The 21,462-nt window shown below is 36.3% G+C and overlaps 2 long non-coding RNA genes across 5 annotated transcripts; one reads left to right on the top strand and one right to left on the bottom strand.

Annotated features, from left to right (window-relative positions):
• Positions 1–1,225: 1,225 nt before the first annotated feature.
• On the bottom strand, positions 1,226–9,066 carry LOC145824662 (uncharacterized). 3 transcript variants are annotated; one of them, XR_014366601.1, is made up of 4 exons: positions 8,490–9,066; positions 6,667–8,375; positions 2,028–2,531; positions 1,226–1,549 (listed from the first exon to the last, which is right to left on the bottom strand). It is a non-coding gene; the product is annotated as an uncharacterized LOC145824662 (long non-coding RNA). The 3 variants fall into 3 exon arrangements; XR_014366600.1 differs by lacking the exon at positions 1,226–1,549 and having other exon boundaries at positions 1,974–2,531; positions 8,490–8,728; positions 8,838–9,066; XR_014366599.1 differs by lacking the exon at positions 1,226–1,549 and having other exon boundaries at positions 1,974–2,531.
• A 1,774-nt stretch (positions 9,067–10,840) lies between these two features.
• Positions 10,841–17,237, top strand: LOC114305764 (uncharacterized). 2 transcript variants are annotated; one of them, XR_014366598.1, is made up of 4 exons: positions 10,841–11,254; positions 14,038–14,096; positions 14,864–14,958; positions 16,922–17,237. It is a non-coding gene; the product is annotated as an uncharacterized LOC114305764 (long non-coding RNA). The 2 variants fall into 2 exon arrangements; XR_014366597.1 differs by having other exon boundaries at positions 10,842–11,254; positions 14,916–14,958.
• The last annotated feature ends 4,225 nt before the right edge of the window (positions 17,238–21,462 follow it).

Here is a 21,462-nt window from a genome sequence, read left to right as displayed (position 1 = left end):
ATTCCTTATGAGGCAAACTCTGAAGGAGACCGAAGTCTCTTATCAAGGAGACCAAAGTGGAATTGATGTATGGAAATAGAATTATCGCCAAACTCTAATCATGACAGACTATGGTATTCATGACAAAGGCTATGGTTATGTTTGATTCATTAATTTGAAGAAAAAAAAACAATTAAATATATATATAATATAATTATATTTTATTCACATTTTATTTATATTTTTTATTGCTCTTTTTTAAATCTTTAAACTAAATACAACCTAAATCATTGAACCAAACAAAATGCAAACGGAGTGGCGGTAATTTTCCAAACTAGGCAAATCTAAAAGTAGTGTTGGTAATTTGTTCAATAAAATAAGGGGGTTTTGGTAATAAGCCCTCAATTTCAAACTTTAATGCCAAAAGGACAAGATAAAAATATTTAATTTATTAAGGACAAAGTTTAAAATATTTTTAAAATATGACAATAATACTCTCAACTTCTAACATTTTCTTAAATTAGCACAACCACCACTGACCATTATCTACCATCACTGACCACCGCTAGTCACTATTGATCACCCCGGCCAGAAACAAATTTCCGGTGAGATTCCCCGGTGATAGTAAAATTTTACTATTTACTTTAAACATATAAGCAGTGAATTTTTGCCATTTTTATCACTAACCACCACACTTACTATAATTACTATCATTATTCATATAGCTATTAAATGAAAAATCAGTCAGAACATTGAATTAATAAAGTTAATAGTAAAATTTTACTCTTATATAGAGTAAATTAGAGTAAAATTTTACTATTTCACTATTGAACATACTAAAATAACATTTTTGTTTGAGATCTCAAAATCAATATTCAAACTAATATTGACCAAAAAAAAAAGCAATAAAATAAAAATATATACATATATATATATATAGAGAGAGAGAGAGAGAGAAATAGAGATAGAGAGAGCACATATATTACCTTAGATCTGGTTCAAACCAGAGTAAAATTTTACTATCTGAAAAACAGAGCAAGATGAGGAGACAGACAGAGAGAGAGAGAGAGAGAGAGAGAGAGAGAGAGAGAAAATATAGATCTGAGATGATAGATCTCAAATCTGAGGTCGTCAATCTCAGATCTAAGATAACGATGGTTGTCAAGACCCAAACCCGCCCCTATAAGTTTGAGCCGTAATCGGCCAATAATCCTCGATCACCGAAGGCCTAATTGAGCAAAGTAAATAAATAGGAATAGTGGAAGCTTTAATATAAGAAACAGAACGCCCATTGAGCCGTACATTTACATGAGGCAAAAGGCATTGTTGTGCATATAACCATATATACCCACGAGAAAGTACAACAAGTTTGTTTAAAAGACAGCCAAAAGGAAGAAAAGACACTCCCATAGTCACAAGTCCTGACCAACACACGGGCGCTCCACAGAAGGGACGACATTAGTCACGTCAAAACTTGAGTAGGTGGGAACCTCGCGGTGAGGCACAACGGATAGCTCTACAAAACTGGAGTAAGACTGACGCCACTACATCTTTTCTTGAGCTGGGTTACCTACATGATATATCAAAATGTGAGCTAGGGCCCAGTGAATAATAACATAATGAAGAGAATATAAATGATGATTATAATACAAAATGAATACAAGCTAAGTATGTTCATACAAAACTTGAAAAACATAACCTTTTGTGTAAGATATTCGCGTAGTACACTCACAAGCAGTAAATATAGGCGGTCTAAAAGACCAAACAAACGGTCACGGAGACCGGACAAGCGGTCAAGAAGACTGAACAGACGGTCATAAAGATTGATAAACCGATACGATAGCCATTATCATGTTAAGCAGGAATTCCAAGGAATGGAACTGATAAAACTGTACTTATATGAAGAGAAGCCCAAAATTATCATAGTAGCTAGTGACAACTGGAATAAAATCATCATTCAGTCATATGAGAGATATATTCGAATAACGTATAAGTTGAAGCAGAGAAAGATAAATTAAATTATACATATTCATAATAGTGTTACTCACAGTGTATACTAAGATGCGGGTGACTGGCACTTGGCGTTTGACCTACACAGACAAATATAAATGTAGAATGCTTAAGTGACATATATTTAACTTATTGGTTTCTTTGTTTAGGAATTATTTTGCCTAAACATTAACTTCTGCTAAAAGCTCATGTAATGCGCATGGATTGTAATTACAGGTGTAAAACATGCTAACGGAGGCTCGAGAGTGGAGTAAACAACCCAGAAAAATGAATCTGTGGCAGCCAAACAGCCGTACGTGCGGAGCCCCCTGGCCGCACGTGCGAGACTCTCTCCGCACGTGTGCCGCACGTGCGCTCCTACGTGCTTTTTAAACAGAATGCAACCCAAGTTTCCCCTGAAATCTGCACGTGCGGGCCTACCCGCCGCACTTGCGTCGATGCTCTTCCGCACGTACGGGCTCCCTCGCCGCACGTGCAGTTCTAGGTGTTCCAGAACCGAATTTCTGCTCTATTTTGGGGTTCCAACTTCCTCAAAATCAAACCTGAAATCCATTAAATCAAAGATCACAAATTCATAAACGTGGTGTACAATTAATTTCTATACTCAATTTAAGAATGAAACTAAAGATTCAAACTCAAATTCTACAAGCTCTTAAAAAATTTCAAGGCCAAAAGAAAATAACATCAATACATATTGAACTTCCATTTCTTCCACCAAACTAAGAGAATTTAGTTAGAAACATACAAAGCCAAGTAATTCAAGCCAAAACAGGTTTGTAGTACCTCCTATACTACCCAAACCCTTACTCTCCATTTCAATTTCAAGAGTTTAGAGTGAAAACTACCTAAATATAAGAAGGGAGGGAGGGAATTCTTACCCTAAAGAGTCAAGTTGATGGAGTGATCACACACTTGCACTCTTTCTTCTTCCCTTCTCTTCTTGTTCACTTCTCTAGAACTCTCTCTCTCTCCCTTCTCAGATGATATTTCCTTTTCCTCACTTGAGGCCAATCAAACATTTATATGTATAGATATAATGCTAGGTTACTTGGTTTTAAATAATTTCCACTTATATCCACTTCCATTAAATTATCTCTTATCACAACTTAAACTAATTAACTCCCTCTTCGGCTAGTTAGAATAAATTAGGCTCTACCACCTACAGCCTCATTTAATTAATAACAGAGCATTACAAGTTAACGAATGGGACAGATCTTTTCACAAAGAATATATCTGTTAACAGACACAATGCTTATAATAGACATATAAAGCTCGAATAAATGCATGATCCAGATTAAGCATAAAAGTAATCATAAAAACAACAGTTCAGGAGGAAGACAGGTGTTACAGTCTCTCCCCCTTAGGGTATTTGGTCTTCCAAATTCAAGTACCTTATTCAGTGAAGAGTGTAGGATCTAATGGAAAGAGTTCAGGATATGTCTCATGCATCTCAACTTCTCGTTCCCAAGTTGCATACAGGCCATTATGGTTTTTCCAAGCCACCTTTACCAATGGAATTTCTTTATTTCTCAACTTTTTGATTCGACGACTAACAATCCGAAGAGGTCGTTCTGCATACATATAATTATCACTTATAGATATATGGGTAGGCTCAACAACTTCCTGAGGGTCCAAAAGAGACTCCCTTAGCATGGAGATATGAAAGATATTATGCATGTGTGTCATATCTGTAGGTAGAGCTATTCGGTACGCCACTGGACTCAGTTTTTCAATAATTTCGTACGGTTTGATGTAACGAGGCGCTAGCTTACCCTTAATCCCGAAACGAGCATATCCCTTCATTGGCGTAACTTTAATAAAGACATGGTTGCCTACTTCGTATTCTCTTTCTCGTCTACGTATATCAGCATAGCTTTTCTGTCGACTTTGAGCAGTTTTCAGCCGTTGCTGAATTTTCTTCACTTTTTCAGTGGTTTGTTGCACAAGGTTAGGTCCTAATAATGGTCTCTCTCCAACTTCCGCCCAACAGATTAGTGACAGACATTTTCGGTCGTATAAGGCCTTGTAGGGTGCCATGTCAATGCTAGAATGAAAGTTGTGTTTCCCCATTTCCTTGGAAATCCAATACACACATACGTAACATATCCTCAAGTGTCTGAATTGTCCTCTCTGGTTGGCCATCTGTTTGGGGATGGTATGCACTGCTCAATCTCAACTCTGTCCTTAGTGCCTTTTGGAAACTTTGCCAAAACCTTGAAGTAAACTTCGGATCTCTGTCTGATACGATAGATACAGGAACTCCATGCAATCTCACAATTTCATTCACATACAAGATAGCCAACTTATCCACAGCATATGTGGCCTTAACAGGTAAAAAATGAGCGAATTTGGTTAATCGATCCACAATTACCTAGATAGAATCCATATCTTTGTTGGAGCAAGGCAAACCAACCACGAAATCCATTGTAATATGTTCCCACTTCCACTCCGGTACAGGCAATGGTTGAAGTAATCATGCAGGTCGTTGATGTTCTGTTTTAACTTGTTGACATTGCAAACATTTTGATAAGAATTCTGCAATTTCCCTTTTTATCCCCGCCAACCAGAAATTTTTCTTTAGGTCCTGATACATTTTCGCATTTCCCAGATAAATAGAGAATTTGGAATTGCGGGCTTCTTGAAGAGTTTGTTTCTTTACCTCATTGTTATTAGGAACACATAACCGTCCTTGGAATTTGAGTACGCCATCCTCTAAACTGAATGCCAATCTAGGTTTGGAATCCCATGCATCTACTATTTTCTTGAAGAACTCGTCTTGTAACTGTTTATTTTTGATCTCCTCAACTAGCATTGGCTCACATACTATTGTTTCCTGTCTGGTGAGTAAACAGGCCAAGTTTTCCACGACTTTTCGACTAAGGGCATCGGCCACTGTATTAGCTTTCCCAGGATGATACATGATTTGTAAATCATAATCCTTAATTAACTCGAGCCATCTTCGCTGCCTCATGTTTAGCCTCTTCTGAGTAAAGAAATATTTTAAACTCTTGTGGTCCGTATACACCTCGCATATAACCCCATATAAATAGTGATGCCAAATCTTTAACGCAAAAATCACTGCAGCTAACTCCAGATCGTGAGTCGGGTAACTTTTTTCATGTGGTCTTAGCTGACGGGACGCATGGGCAATTACTCTTCCATTTTGCATCAACACGCACCCCAAACCTTTATAGGAAGCATCACTATAGACGGTAAAACCATCTGTGCCAGAGGGTAAAGTAAGAATTGGTGCTGTCACGAGTCTCATCTTTAACTCCTGAAAGGCTGCTTCTCGTTGGTCAGTCCACTCAAATGGTACCCCTTATTATGTCAACTGAGTGAGTGGCATAGCAATCTTGGAGAAGTCCTTCACAAATCTGCAATAGTATCCAGCGATGCCCAAGAAACTGTGAACCTCTGTTACATTCGTTGGCCTCGACCAATTTTTGTGGATCAACAGAAATACCCTCTTTCATTATCACATGCCCCAAAAATGACACACTATTTAACCAAAATTCACATTTCGACAGCTTAGCATATAATTTCCTCTCCCTCGGCATTTGAAGAGTAAGTCTCAAGTGATGTTCATATTCTTTCTTGCTCTTAGAATAGACCAAAATGTCATTGATAAAGACTACAATGAATTCATCAAGAAATGGCTTAAAAACTCTGTTCATTAAATCCATAAAAAGCAGCTGGTGCATTAGTAACTCTGAAAGGCATAACGAGGAACTCATAGTGACCATCTGGTTCGAAAAGCAGTCTTCTCTACATCCTCGGCTTTAACTTTTAGTTGGTGATATCTAGACCGCAGATCAATTTTAGAAAATACTTGTGTCCTTTACAGCTGGTCAAACAAATCGTCAATACGTGGCAACGGGTATTTGTTTTTTATTGTCACCTTATTCAATTCCCGGTAATCAATACAGAGTCTTAAAGTTCCATCCTTCTTTTTGACAAATAGTACCGGAGCACACCACGGAGAAGTACTAGGCCTAATAAATTTCTTATTAAACAATTCTTGTAATTGAGTTTTCAACTCTTTTAACTCAGTAGTTGACATCCGATATGGGGTCTTAGAAATTGGTTGGGTACCTGGGGCTAACTCAATAGTAAACTCAATCTCTCTATCAATTAAATTCCCAGGCAAATCATCTGGAAACACATCTGGAAATTCCTTCACCACAGGAATATTACCAACACCGGGTTTAGTAGTAGTTGACCCTATGAGTACCGAACATAGAAATTCCTTGCACCATTTATTAATCAGCTTATTTGCTTTCGTAGAGGAAATTAAATATGAAGGAGGTATAACACTGTTCCCCTTGAATGTAAGTTTAGGCCCTTCAGGTAAATGAAATACAACTTGTTTGGTTGAGCAATCAATTATAGCGCATTATTTTGCTAGCCAATCCATTCCCAGTATAGCGTGAAAACATGCAATATCTAAAGGTAACAAATCCACATACAAATTCATGTTTTCAATGACAACCTCACATGTGGGATACACGGATGTACAGATCATAGTTTCCCCTGCTGGAGAGGTGACGACGAAGACATAATTCATTGGTTCCAAAGGCCTAGATAATTTTAGAGCAAAAGCATAGGACACAAAAGAGTGCGTAGACCCCAAATCAATTAACACACGAGCATTCTGAGAACAGATAGGAAGAATACCTGACATAACCATCTCTGTAGTCTGCACGTCGCCCGGCACCAATGCAAAAACCAGTCCTTGTTTTAGAGTTTTTTTCCTTGTAGCTGCCTTCGAATTTCCCTGTGGTGCTGACACTGATGTAGTTGAATTAGTCCTTGACTGGCTTGTGCCTTGAGAAACCAAAGGACAATCTTTAATCATATGGCCTGTTTTTCCACACCGAAAGCATGCACCAGAAATTCTACGGCAAACTCCCTTATGTATTTTTCCACACTCCGAGCAGATGGGTGTGTCATTCCCCTGACTTGAGTTAGTGAATGATCATGTGTTCTATTTCTTGTTTGGTGGAGAATTGAAGTTGCTTCGACCCTTCTTAGAATTAAATCCCGACCTTTTTTCCCTTCCATTCACTCACCGGCACCTTCGCTTGTGTTAGAGCAGCAACGTTTGCTTCAACTATGATAGACCTTTTCAAAACGTCAACGTATTTTTCCAATTTTAGTACATTAACTCGATCAAGAACCTCAACAGCCAAACCACCTTCAAATTTTCTAACTTTTTTGTAATCGATGTCCACCATATGCGGCGCATAGCGCGCAAGCTCTGTAAATTTGGCCTCATATTCCGCTACTGTCATAGTACCCTACTTGAGCTGCTCGAATTCCGACACCTTACAGTCTCTTACACACTGTGGAAAATACTTTTCATAGAAAACTTCTTTAAACTGTGCCCAAGCCATAGCAGTCTGTTGATTCCGAAAGAGCATCCACCATCTTCTCGCTTCCTCTTGCAGGGTAAAAGTTGCTAACAAAACTTTTTATTCTTCGGTGCATAGAAATACTTCAAACAACTTTTCAATCTCCAAAATCGAGGCTTCAGCTTTCAACGGTTCCAAGCCTCCCAGAAACGTGGGCGGTTTCAACTTGTTGAATTTCTGTATTAGAGCAATAATGTCACCATTGTTGGGCGACTCTACTAGAACTGGTGGCGGAGGTGGAGGTGGAGGTGGAGGTGGGAAGGGCTGTCTCTGTTGTTGTCTTAGTGCTTCTGTCAACAACTCCACCATTCGCTTTAATCGATCCATCCTTGCTTCAGAAGACTCGGATGTCTCTACAGGTCTTGTGTTCTCCATCGACTTAAATACATAAACAAAAAGACAATAAACATAGGACATATAGAGTTTATACATGTATTATCACCATAAAACTTACTAAATACACCATACATGAAGATAATATGCCCTAATCTCTTCTTTAGGACATCCTATAGCTCATTTGGACGCGTGTGTGCGGTACAACTCGTGCTCTGATACCACTCTGTCACGACCCAAACCCGTCCCTATAGGTTTGGGACCGTAACTAGCCAGTAATCCTCGATTACCGAAGGCCTAACTGAGCAAAGTAAAAAAATGGGGCTAGCGAAAGCTTTAATATAAGAAATAGAACGTCCATTGAGCCGTGCATTTACATGAGGCAAAAGGCATTGTTGTGCATATAACCATATATACCCACGAGAAAGTACAACAAGTTTGTTTAAAAGACAGCCAAAAGGAAGAAAAGACACTCCCATAGTCACAAGTCCTGACCAACACACGGGCACTTCACAGAAGGGAGGACATTAGTCACATCAAAACTTGAGTAAGTGGGAACCTTGCAGTGAGGCACAACGGATAGCTCAACAAAACCGGAGTAAGACTGACGCCACTACATCTTTTCTTGAGCTGGGTTACCTACATGATATATCAAAATGTGAGCTATGGCCCAGTGAATAACAACTGAATGAAGAGAATATAAATGATGATTATAATACAAAATGAATACAAGCTAAGTATGTTCATACGAACCTTGAAAAACATAACCTTTTGTGTAAGATATTCGCGTAATACACTCACAAGCCGTAAATACAGGCGGTCTAGTCACGGGTACCGGACAGACGGTCAAGAAGACCGAACAGACGGCCATAAAGACTGATAAACCGATACGATAGCCATTATCATGTCAAGCAGGAGTTCCAAGGAATGGAACTGATAAAACTGTACTTATATGAAGAGGTGCCCAAAATTATCATAGTAGCTAGTGACAACTGGAATAGAATCATCATTCAGTCATATGAGAGATATATCCGAATAACGTATAAGCTGAAGCAGAGAAAGATAAATTAAATTATACATATTCGTAGAAGCATTACTCACAGTGTATACCGAGATGCGAGTGACTGGCACTTGGCGTTTGACCTACACAGACAAATATAAATGTAAAATGCTTAAGTGACATATATTTAACTTATTGGTTTCTTTGTTTAGGAATTATTTCGCCTAAACATTAACTTCTGCTAAAAGCTCATGCAATGCGCATGGACCGTAATTATGGGTGTAAAACATGCTAACGGAGGCTCGAGAGTGGAGTAAACAACCCAGAAAAATGAATCTAGGGCAGCCAAACAGCCGTACGTGCGGAGTCCCCTGGCTGCACGTACGAGACTCTCTCTGCACGTGCGCTCCTACGTGCTTTTTAAACAGAATGCAACCCCCAAGTTTCCCCTGAAATTCGCACGTGCGGGCCGACTCACCACACGTGTGTCGATGCTCTCCCGTACGTGCGGGCTCCCTAGCCGCACGTGCGGTTCTAGGTGTTCCAGAACTGAATTTTTGCTCTATTTTGGGGTTCCAACTTCCTCAAAATCAAACCCAAAATCCATTAAATCAAAGATCACAAATTCATAAACATGGTGTACAATTAATTTCTATACTCAATTTAAGAATGAAACCAAAGATTCAAACTCAAATTCTACAAGCTCTTAAACAATTTCAAGGCCAAAAGAAAATAACATCCATACATATTGAACTTCCATTTCTTCCACCAAACTAAGAGAATTTAGTTAGAAACATACAAAGCCAAGTAATTCAAGCCAAAACAGGTTTGTAGTACCTCCTATACTACCCAAACCCTTACTCTCCATTTCAATTTCAAGAGTTTAGAGTGAAAACTACCTAAATATAAGAAGGGAGTGAGGGAATTCTTACCCTAAAGAGTCAAGTTGATGTAGTGATCACACACTTGCACTCTTTCTTCTTCCCTTCTCTTCTTGTTCACTTCTCTAGAACTCTCTCTCTCTCCCTTCTCAGATGATATTTCCTTTTCCTCACTTGAGGCCAATCAAACATTTATATATATAGATATAATGCTAGGTTACTTGGTTTTAAATAATTTCCACTTATATCCACTTCCATTAAATTATCTCTTATCACAACTTAAACTAATTAACTCCCTCTTCAGCTAGTTAGAATAAACTAGGCTCTACCACCTACATCCTCATTTAATTAATAACAGAGCATTACAAGTTAACGAATCGGACAGATCTTTTCACAAAGAACATATCTGTTAACAGACACAATGCTTATAATAGACATATAAAGCTCGAATAAATGCATGATCCAAATTAAGCATAAAAGTAATCATAAAAACAACAGTTAAAGAGGAAGGCGGGTGTTACAATGGTTGTTGCCTATGGTACAATAGTATCGAATGGCGCTTGTGGTTAAGATGGTAGTGGTGAAACGGTGGTGGCGGTAGTAGCAGTGGCGGTGACGAATAGTGTCGATGGTTAAGACGGTGTTGGTGGAGACAGTGGAGATAGTGGAAACGATAGTAGTCATAGTGCGTAGTCGTGGTAGTAGAGATGGTGATGGCAGTGGTGGAGTAGTCGGTGGTGGTGGAGAGAGCTCTTAGAAAGAGATAGAGAAAGAAAGAACTGAGAAAGAGATGACAAACTGATGGACAAAAAGAAAAGAAAGATAAGAGTATGTGTGTGTCAAGCGATAAATTTGTCACATAAAATATAAATCTAAAATTTTTTGTCCTTACAAAATTTCTTTATTTTGAAAGAATTTATAAGCAAAAATAAATTAGAACTTGTCCTTTTCAAAAAAAAAAAAAAAAAAAAAAAAAAAAAAAAAAAAAAACCGCTAGGAAAGGGTTATGGTCAAAAATCCCATAACAGGTCCAACTACCTCAACCTTTTTTGAAAAATTCTGGAAAGCACGAAATCTATATAATAAGGGAAGAAGGCTTTTGAAAATGTATAAAATGTATGTGAGATACATTTTAATTTAATGGCTGAGATTTATCTCGAGTTTATACCGATGGTCCAGATCAATAGATCTTCCGCCCAAAACTTCTCCCTAAGCATCGTTGTCACTTTCCCACCTACCCACCTGCCTTCTCTATCTCTCTCTCCCTCTCTGTTCTTCTTCTTGAATACATCTCTCTCTTCCTCCTATCTCTTCCAGATCTATGGTGTAAGAATCCAGATCAAAGCCTAAACTCCAATTTTTACAAAGCCTAAGCCTAAAATCCTCCTCGACCAGCGAATTAAGCTCCTCCTCGACCCGATCCAAAGCCTAAAATCCAATTTTTACAAGAATTCCAATTGAGCACAAATTCAAGAGAGAGAGAGAGAGACCTGTTGGGCGGCATCGAAGACGAGAAGGAACTCGAGGTTGATGGAGAGAGAGCGCTTCTCGATGGTGGATCGGAGGTTGCCGCGGACCTGGGGGTTGTTGTCTATGTAGAAGTTGGAGAGAGTGTTCAACGACGCAAGCAGATAGAGGTCCTCCTCTCTCTGGTTTTCTCTCTCTGGTTTTCTCTCTCTTTCCCTCTTATTATTTATCAATATTATAATGAATGGAAACACAAAGAATGTGAAAAATCAATATTATAATAAATAGCCCACTCTTAACCCTCTCTCTCCTCACTCAGATCTTGTTCTCTTTTTCTACTTCTTCACCTCTCTCTCTCTCTCTCTCTCTCTCTCTCTCAAACTTAGAATACCCACCAAAAATCTCTCCTTTTCCTCCATCAAGATCCTTCATTTTCATGTAAGTCAATCAAACAATCTCTGTTTCTATTTTTATTTGTGATTCAGTTATTTGTATATGCCATTGCTTTGATTACAGTTCTACAAAATTAATAATTGACAACAATTAGATCTCACAGAAACCTAAATGGTATTTGTGCTTAATTAATGTTGTTCATGTTAAACTTCTTTTTTTTTTTAATGTGTTAATTTATTGTCATTAATGTCTTTTAATCTGGTCTGTTTCTCTTTTTTCTGGGTTTTGTGATTGATGTATGCTTTTGCATTTTATTTTCTTTGTTTTTTCAATGTGCTGGGTTAGTTTTATCTGGAATGAACAAATATATTTGTCAAACTTTTCATGCTGGTTTTGGATTGGTCTTTTAATCCGGAATGAACGAATATATTTGTCAAACTTTTCATATTGTTCAATCGAGATCGTGTTCAATAAGGGTTGGAGCCATCTGGTAACATGGCTTATCACATTTTTAGTTGAGTAATGCTAGGAATTTTATAAATTCTATCAAAGTTTTTACATTTGGTAGAAATTTTTGGGGTCTCTGGCATTTTTATTTTTAGTTTGTTAATTCTTAGATCTGACAAACAGGATGTGATAAGTAAAAATGTAAATCTATGTAAAAGATGAACGGCTTAAATCACCCTTAACATATTTTAATAAGGCATGGACCAACATCATGTGGATTCCATGTTGGTCCATCACCCATGTGACACATTTGGTAAAAACCTTAATAAAACATTTGAGATCCCTACCATTACTTTCATGTATAACAACTGTAAGACAATCTTAACACAAAATAAGATAAATCTTAATTTTCTTTAATGTTATATGTCTAACTTATTTGTTTCATAAGAGAACAATGGATATTCTAAAGACCAATGATTTACTATTTTCTTTGTAAACAAACAAGGAAACAACAAAGTAATGCCAAAAATATTATTATATTCTAGAATTCTATTAGATTGCATCTGGGATACTGGTCATGATTTAAAAATCCATGCATCTTTCTTGGTAGTTAATTATATCTAATCAATTAAAGAAATAAAAAAGGAAAAGAATATAATTTACTTGGACGTTTTCTCGACAGTTAAGATGATAATTAATTAGTCTTTGATTTGAATGTGTTCTCCATGTTAATTTCTTTGTGTAATTGTGCATTTCATTGCATTATAAATACATGCTCTGCTCTCTATTCTTTTTGTACAAATCCAGAGCTACAATTTGTTAATTAGAGTAAGTTTCTTCCACTCATCTGCGACAATCGATCGTGATTTCTTTATTTTCGCATAAATGTCAAATTATTTGGGTTTTTCTGATTATTTAGCTAAAGAACTTTTCCATCATCATCACGCTTAATTACTTCTTTTTTTTTAAAAAAAATTATTAAATATAAATTGGAATTCTCACTGTTGTTATTGTGTTTCTGTTCAGTACACAATTTGATATATCATATCTATGCATAAAAGAGGTTTTATACCTTATTGTTGATATCAAGAAAACCTTGATGGTACAATCTTTTAATATATATGAGAAAAACAAAACCCATTGCTAACTGATATATAGATTTTCTGGGTTTTGCAGCCTTGGATTGCTGATTTCTACGCGTGATTGATAGTACAATTAGCTGGGTTTTTCTAATCAATTGATGGTGAAAAGTTTGAGAATTGTGCATGTATATAATCATAGATTATGTATACATATAGATGTTAGAATTTCTGTTTCTTTATTTTATTACATGTAACTTCTTGGAAATCACCATTTTTACCTAACATAAGTAGATGATAGATGATACAGATGGAAATCACCATTCTTGGAAATCACCATTTTGAGAATTGTTTAGTACTGATTTATTTTAATAACACCATTTTGAGAATTGTTTAGTAGTGATTTATTAATAACACCATTTTTACCTACCTTCTTGGAAATTACCATTTTGAGCTTCTCGCGAGGTTGTTTTTCTTTTTGATTATTTGTTTTTATTGACTGATTAATAACATATTTTGTATAAGCTAATTTATTATTATTATTAATAGTTAGTATAGAGTACGTGTGTGTTCAAATTGTGAGATGGGTTTTTATATTTGGTTAAACATTCTGGAGAGTAATTGAGTAATTGAGGGAATTACTGACTTCTTTCAGTTAGCAATGGGTTTAATTCTGAGTTTTTGAATTTTGCTTCGAAGCTCTTGCAGGTTTGATGATCTTCACAATCTTCTCTTTGTTATGTTTCTTTTTCATTTTTTATTTATGTAGCTTTCAATTTATTTGGATTGGTGTTTCTAAACCTTAAACTAATATGTATTTGTTTTTCTTCGGCCTCCTATAATTTGTTTACCAATGGGTTTGCTTTTCCTTAAATGGGTTTTGTTAGCAATGGGTTTGATTCTCAAATATATATCAGTTAGCAATGGGTTTTGTTTTTCTTTGGATCACCTATAATTTATTTGGATTGGTGTTTCTAAACCTTAAACCTTAAACTAATTGTGAGATGGGTTTTTGTTTTTCTTCTGCATTGAAGGAAAAGCAGCAGCAGCAGATGCCCAGCTCTTCGGCCTCCTCTCCAATCTCCTCCAGCAGGTATGATTCCTGACATATATAATATCCTTATCTATGTATTTGTACCGTTTTTGTTTGGTAGATATGAAATTATAGAAGTGGCAAAACATGTGTAATGATTAAGTTCTAATTACTTCTGAATCTTTGATGAGATCTGTCATCTTGGTATTTGAATTTGATAGATTAGGTGATCTGGGTTTTCTCTTTTATTTATCATTGAGTTGGGTTTCAATTGTTAGGGTTAGATTCTCATTCTCAGTGTTCCTTTTGCTGCCATTTTATTGTTACAATCCGAAGGCTTCAATGTTATTTTACATTTTTTATGGGTCATTTACATTGGGCTCCATACTGTTATCATTAGAATTCCATTCTCCCAAACCCACAATTTTATTAATTAAACTCAACTCATCTCGATCTAATACATTTTATCCAAGCACCAAGAACTACATTAGTTTTTGAACTGGTTGTGGTGACCATTGAGTGTAGAACACCATTTATTGTACACTGGTTAGTTTTTTCATTTTTTTGTAGAACACCATTGACTGTTTTTTTTATTACCACTGGTTAGTTTTTTATTTTGTTGTACATGAGTGATCCTCCTGTTGTTATCATAGCAGCCACAAACCTGGGGTGATCCTCCTGTTAAAATTAGAATTGGGTTATTCGGTGTCGATTAAAATTAGAATTTTCTTTGATTAGAATTAGAATTCTAAAATTAAAATTAGAATTATTTGATTCAATTTCAGTTTTTCTGTTATTGGGTTTTGTGAATTTTCTTTTTGTTTCAGTGGCTTCAAGGTTCTGATAATTGATCTGTTTTTGTCTGATGCTGCTCTCCAGTTCTCCAATCCTCGATTTTTGCATCTCGAACTTTGCTCGCAAGGTAACCTTCATCATCTTCTGAATTTTTTGGGTCTATCTTTGCACCTTCTTCCAATGTATTCATTCCTTTTTCCCACCACTTCGAATTGTGCTGATTGTGGACATTTGACGAGTTCTTTGCATTTTCTTTGAATTATTTGATTCAATTTCAGTTTCTTTGCATTTTCTCTGAATTTTGTTAATGGGCATTAGTTTTTTTGTTTCAATGGCTTCAAGGTTCTGAGACAAATTGGATCTAATTTGATATAAATGGTGTTTTTTTTTTAATATAGAAACTGGGCAAACCCTTTGAGATCACAGCCATTCCCATAATATAATTTTGATTTCTGACAAATATATAAAGTATGTGTACAGTATTTTTGAGATTACATAGTATGAACAAATATCAAAGTTCCGTTTCATTCAAAGCTAGAATAAGCTCCTTTTGCTTAGGATATACATGTTTATAAACCAAATTCAATATTACATCACATAATTCCTGACCATATAGTCAATTTTCTGTTAGGAACAGAACCCCAATTTAAAACAACATTATGCCAATAGGTGTTTAAACAATCATCTAAATATCGCTGACCTCTAATTCCAGTTCTGTATGCTAGGTTGTTTTTGGAGATGATGAGCAGAAACTGGTTCAATGAGAGAAGAATAGTTTTGGCATTGGAGAGAGAGGATGACTTATTGAGAGAGTTCATAAAAAGGCAAAGAATTGGACATTAGTTAAGAATTGTAGGCAAGTAATCTTATTGACACTTTTTTTTTTCTTTTTCCTTTTTTAAATGTTGTGACTGAGGAGGATGAACCAGACACTTCCTGCTATTTTTGGTCTCAAAGGTACTGACTCAACACGCACACACAGTTAATGAAATGTTTGATTCTTTAATGAGAAATGGGTGTTAATTTTTTTATTCATAAAATGGATTTTTCTATATTATGAGTTTTTCTATTGTTTGCTAAATACTCATAAATATATACGGATCTATAAATACTTCTGAGTTTGCTAAATACTCTTTAAATGCTGATATGGATTTTCCTATATTTATTGGGCTTTTTGTGTTTTTCTATTTTTTTTTCCCCTTTATTTGGGAGTGGGGATTGGTAAGTTGTGATAAATAAGTATATATATATATAGTTTCAGCATTACCTATTATTTTTTTAATACCCTATAAACAATTGTCCCCTTACTGTATGCTGTTGATTTGTTGTTTTATCCATTGAATTTTATTATATCAGTTTAGTCTTATAATTTATTTAATTTCAATCTAAATTTTGTTGGCTGTTGCCCATGAGCTTACCAAATAGATCCAAAGGGGCTGGTTTGATATTTTGCTTATGGTCATGTATTGCTTAACAAATATTCAAAATTTATTTAAGGTTGGAAGCAAAATGAATCTGAATGGGTGTAGGTGAAGATTGAAGAAGATGATGGAGGGTTACATACACAAAATTGATGGGACTAAACTGATATAATAAATGGCTTTGGATTTTTGGAAGAAAATAAATGGGGTTTTTAAGTTGTATTGATTTGTAAATGATGGGAGAATTAAGTTAGTTAGAGTTTGTTGTTGAATTACCAAGCGAAGAGTTTGCTTTTTGAATTTTATTTTATTAAATTCTTTCTTAAGAACACGTCTTTCTTAAATTTTTCCCATAACCTTATGTGATCAATTAAAGGAAGTTCCAAAAAGAAAGAGTTGAAAAAAATAAAATCCAAAGAAAATATTGATTGATTTTTATAAATTAATATTTTTATCAATCATTAATTTGTATTTGTGTTGATAATGTGTTGTGTTTGTTCATAGTGTTTGCATTGGGTAACCAATTATTATTTTGCAACAATGTATGTGTTTGGTTTGAATTGGGTGGTCTATAAAAAAATATTTCATTAGTGTGACAATGCGTGTGTTTGTTTTGAATTGGGTAGTCTCTTTTAATTATCATATTGGCTTTTTTTTTCTATTTTACAGGTGGATGAAGACTACAAGCGAATGGTAATATTGACTGCCTTTTTACAAGTCTACATTTCTTCAGGCTTAAGTTTTTCTTATCTCTCTAATGATTTTGTATTTATTGTTGTATAAACTAAACGTGCACTTCTTTGATTGATGAGTGTTGAAAGAGGGGCAATCTTGAGTGAGCAACAATCTCGAGGGCAGAATTTACACTATTTTTGGTTTTGTCATTGACAAACTTTGAAAATGATTGACGTTGTATAAAGTTGAAGATTATGGCAGATTGACGTTGTAGAAATTTATATAGATTTGGTTTGGTTTGAGAGGTAAACATTTAAAGGTGTTTCTTATTTAGATTTTGATCAAGAATACTATTTTCGTATTGGCATGGTGTGCTCCAAAGGGAGAACACCATTTTGTTGTTCCTTTTATTTGAAGTTGTGTTTATAATAAAGGGGATCTTCTTGCTCAAATGTATGTTCTCTATTCATTTTTTGTATGTCATGGTAAAACGGATTAGGTATGTTTGATTCTCAGTGTTCCTAGCTTAAGAGAGAATGACATATGAAAATTATTCAAACAAAATATTATTTACACCGTGCCTTTAGGTACGGGCATACACTATTACATATATATTTGATCAGCTTTACTTGAAAGTATCATGTTATTATTCCTTTTGGATTCTTACAAATGATGTCACCGGTAACCCATGCAATGGGAAACTGTGTGAAGCGAGCTGTGGTCATTATGTCCTTGGTTATCTTCTTCCAAATGCCTGTTTCCACTACAATAAATAAGAGATTTAAAAATCAAATATTTTAGTTTTTAAAAATAAAAATTTTGTTACAAAAGATATTTAAGGATTAATTTCTATCGTCATGAGGATAGTCGCTAAAAAGTCATCCCGAAAAATTCAAAATAAGACTTTTAGCGACAAAATTTTGAAAATGTCACTAATAAATAGACTTTTAGAGACAAAATAATTTAGTCTCAGAATGGTTTATTTTTTTAGACAAAAAATTTGGTCTCAAAAGGATAATAATTTATTACTAATGTCTAATTTTTGTTGCTAAAAATATAATAACGATACTTTTCGCAACAAAAATATTTAGTCCCTAAAAAATAATTTTGTCCCTAAATTTTGATCTCTAAAACCTTACTTTTTTTGTATTGTTTGTAAACTAACTATTTCGGTAAACTCTCTATAACTAAAATATTTATTGGTAAAAGATGCCCCTTTTCATACTCATTTGGTTATTGCCCGATTTGTGAACTGCGGACTACAAGAAATTGCACTTTTACCGACCAAAAAATTAGTCGGCAAAAGTCCATTTTAGGTCGGGAAAAGTAATTAGCGACCAAAACAAATTTTTAGTCGGGAAAATGTTCTATTTGCAAACTAAATTTTTGGTCGCTAAATATATATTTATCGCGATTGAAAAATCTAGAAATCCCCTAAATGTTGATTTGTGATTATGTATCAATTTTAAGCAGTATATAACAATTCCAATCAAACAATCAAGACAAATGGACACAGCGATTTTACGTGGAAAAACCATAATTGGACACCTCCAATTGTGATAAAAAACCACAGGCAAAAGCCACAAAACAATCTAATAAAAAGATATAAAGGAATTACACAGGTATACTCTCAATTATCTTGCGAATCCACGCCCAAATTGAACCAACCCCTATGTGTCTCTTCCAACCCCGTCTTCACCTCGGAATTGTCTTGATGATGAGCCACTCCAGAATCCACCAAAACTTCAGGCTCGAATTCTTCAGAATCCACCAAAGAACAACTCTCTCTTTTGTATAGAATAAACAAACAATCTTTTGATGTATCCTTCTTAAACCATGAGTTGAATACTCAATGAAACACCAAAGAAAACTAGCAAAATAGTGCCAGATATAAACCCTAGAACCCAAGAAGAAGATCTGGAGGCGTAACCCTAGATTTGGACTGAAACATGTATTTATAGAAATCTGTCCCGCGATCTCCGCTCGAGCGTTAGATTGGCCGCTCGAGCGGACCTACGCTCGAGCGTGGAAAGTTCTGCTCCAGCAGGAAAAAATAGCATCCAGTATTTTTACAGGCGAAAAAAACTTCTGAAACCCAGCATTCTCCGCTCGAGCGAGAGAATGTCCGCTCGAGCGGACAGACAACTTTGAATGCATTTTTGCATTTTGCTTCGAGGGCGCTGCCCCTCGACTCCGCCATGGCACTGTCCCGGACCCGCCAAGGGGCGCTGCCCCCTGGACCCCCGCGAGCTGACCGGGCAGCTCGATCCCTGTCCTAATCAGCAAAGTGGCAATCTTGAAAGAATTAACATCACAAACTTCTCTGTAAGACACGACTCGGGTTGGATTCGCATCTAAAAATTCATAACCTTACTGAAATAAAAAGTGCGAAAACAAGTACAACTGAAAAGAGTTTTGTCAAACAGGATTACCAAGAATAAAAACCTAACAGCGATTAAACCATTTTGTAGCTAAAACACTTCAATCACCAAAAGTGATATTTTCCCAACTAAATATGTTAGTCGTTAATTGTACCATTCCCCGACCAAACATGTTAGTCGCCAAAAGTAACATTCCCTGACCAAACCTATCAGTCACCAAAACACAAAGTTTGCAGGACTAAAACTTTAGTCGACTATAGACCTATTCGCAACCAAACTCTTTGGTTGTCAAAATTAATAATTTTACCGACTAATTATTTAGTCGCCAAATGTACCCTTTCGCTTACCAACATTTTGGTCGCCAAATGTGAGTGGTGATACACCGACTAACAACTTTAGTCGGCAAAAGTATTACTTATCTTTCCTGACTAATCACTTGGTCGCCAAAAGAGGAAAAACAAAACCAATTTTTGGTCGTCAATTTAATTCTTTTTGTTTATTAAAGTATGACAATTCATCAAATCCATTCAATATAACCTGTAATTTGCAAGAATCATTTAAACCAGCAAAATTAACTAAATCATGAACATCTAATAAAATACATAAATAATCCAATCCTTAACCTGTTTAATTAAAGTCATCAACTATAATAAGTTTTCACCCACAAGTAATTTCATACTACATAATTGTCCAATTAAAAATATCGTGTAATCTATATAATCATCCAAAATCACATCCATCTAGTATACTCCCTCCGTCCCAAAATATTAGTCCCTTATTCCATTTTTCATTGTCCCAAAATATTAGTCCCTCTTCAAAGATCAAGTACAAAAATAATATAAATTTTCTATTTTGCCCTTCTTTTAAATTAATAAACAATATAAAAAGTTCAATCATGACATTGATATTTCCAAAAAATGTAAAGTTGAGCCACTTTCGCCAGGTCATGGCTGTATACAGGCGAAACGAGGCCTTGATGTGCATGCTCTTCCCATCTAGCCTTGGCGACCTAGGCTTGACTTGGTTCGAGAAACTCCCAGAAGGCAGCATAGCCTCTTGGGCGCAATTGGCGGAGGCATTCGTAACGAGGTTCCGAACAAACACTAAAACCCCGGTGGAGATTGACCAGTTACTCTCCATCGACATGGGTGACAAAGAGACCCTAAGGTCTTACAACAGCTGCTACTGGGAGACATTCAATCAGATTGGGGACTGCCCCACCAATCTCGCCATTGCACAGTATAAAAGAGGCTTTCCAGTCGGGAACAGACTAAGGGACTCGATCACCATGACGCCACCTTTCACCATGGAAGCCTTGATGGAAAGAGTACATCAGCACATCAGGGTAGAAGAGGATGGCGCACACGCCAAAGCAAAATCTGGCACGACCACAGCACCAGAAAAGAAGACCTCGGCAAAGGTTAACGCGGTAGATCGACCAAACAGAAACGGACGTGGCAGACGAGATAACGGAGAAGACCCGGATAAAAGATGGTTGAGAATCCGCACTGCCATAACCACAGTGTTTAAGAAACCAATATATCGAATTTTGAGCGAAATAAGAGATGAACCTTTCGTCAAGTGGCCAGCTAAGCTAGGAGAAGCACAGAAAGACTACGACGAAAGGTCGCGGTGCACCTTCCACAAAGAAAAGGGGCACCGAACTGAGAATTGCACGCCGTTGAGACAGCACCTAGAGGAGTTAGTGGCAGCAGGTCACTTGGATAAATACATTGAAGGAGGAATGCAACCTGCACCCCAGGACCAGAATGTGCCCGACGGGATGCCAATCGACGCCCCACCTCAAGGCGTTATTAATGTGATACATGGAGTCTTTGAACCTGAGCGTATATGCGGGCTCAGGGGATCAATCAAGAAAGCTGAACACTTCAGAGAGGTGCTAAGTGCCCAACCTTTCATCAAGAAGGGGAAGACAGAGGCCACAAACGTCATGTCCTTTTCGGATAAAGACTTGGAACGGATATATTGCCCTCACAATGATGCCCTGGTCGTCACTCTCCGAGTCAAGGATTTTGACGTCAAGCGGATTCTGATTGACTAGGGTAGTTCATGTGAGATCATGTGCTACGAAACATTTAAACAATTGAAGCTACAAGACAAAGACCTGGCGCCTACCGTATCTCCCCTAATTGG

This window comes from Camellia sinensis, chromosome 4, assembly GCF_055761805.1.
Source record: "Camellia sinensis isolate YWXY chromosome 4, ASM5576180v1, whole genome shotgun sequence".
NCBI classification, from domain to species: domain Eukaryota; kingdom Viridiplantae; phylum Streptophyta; class Magnoliopsida; order Ericales; family Theaceae; genus Camellia; species Camellia sinensis.
Note: the sequence above shows the minus strand (reverse complement) of the source record. Positions and strands in the feature narration are given on the sequence as shown.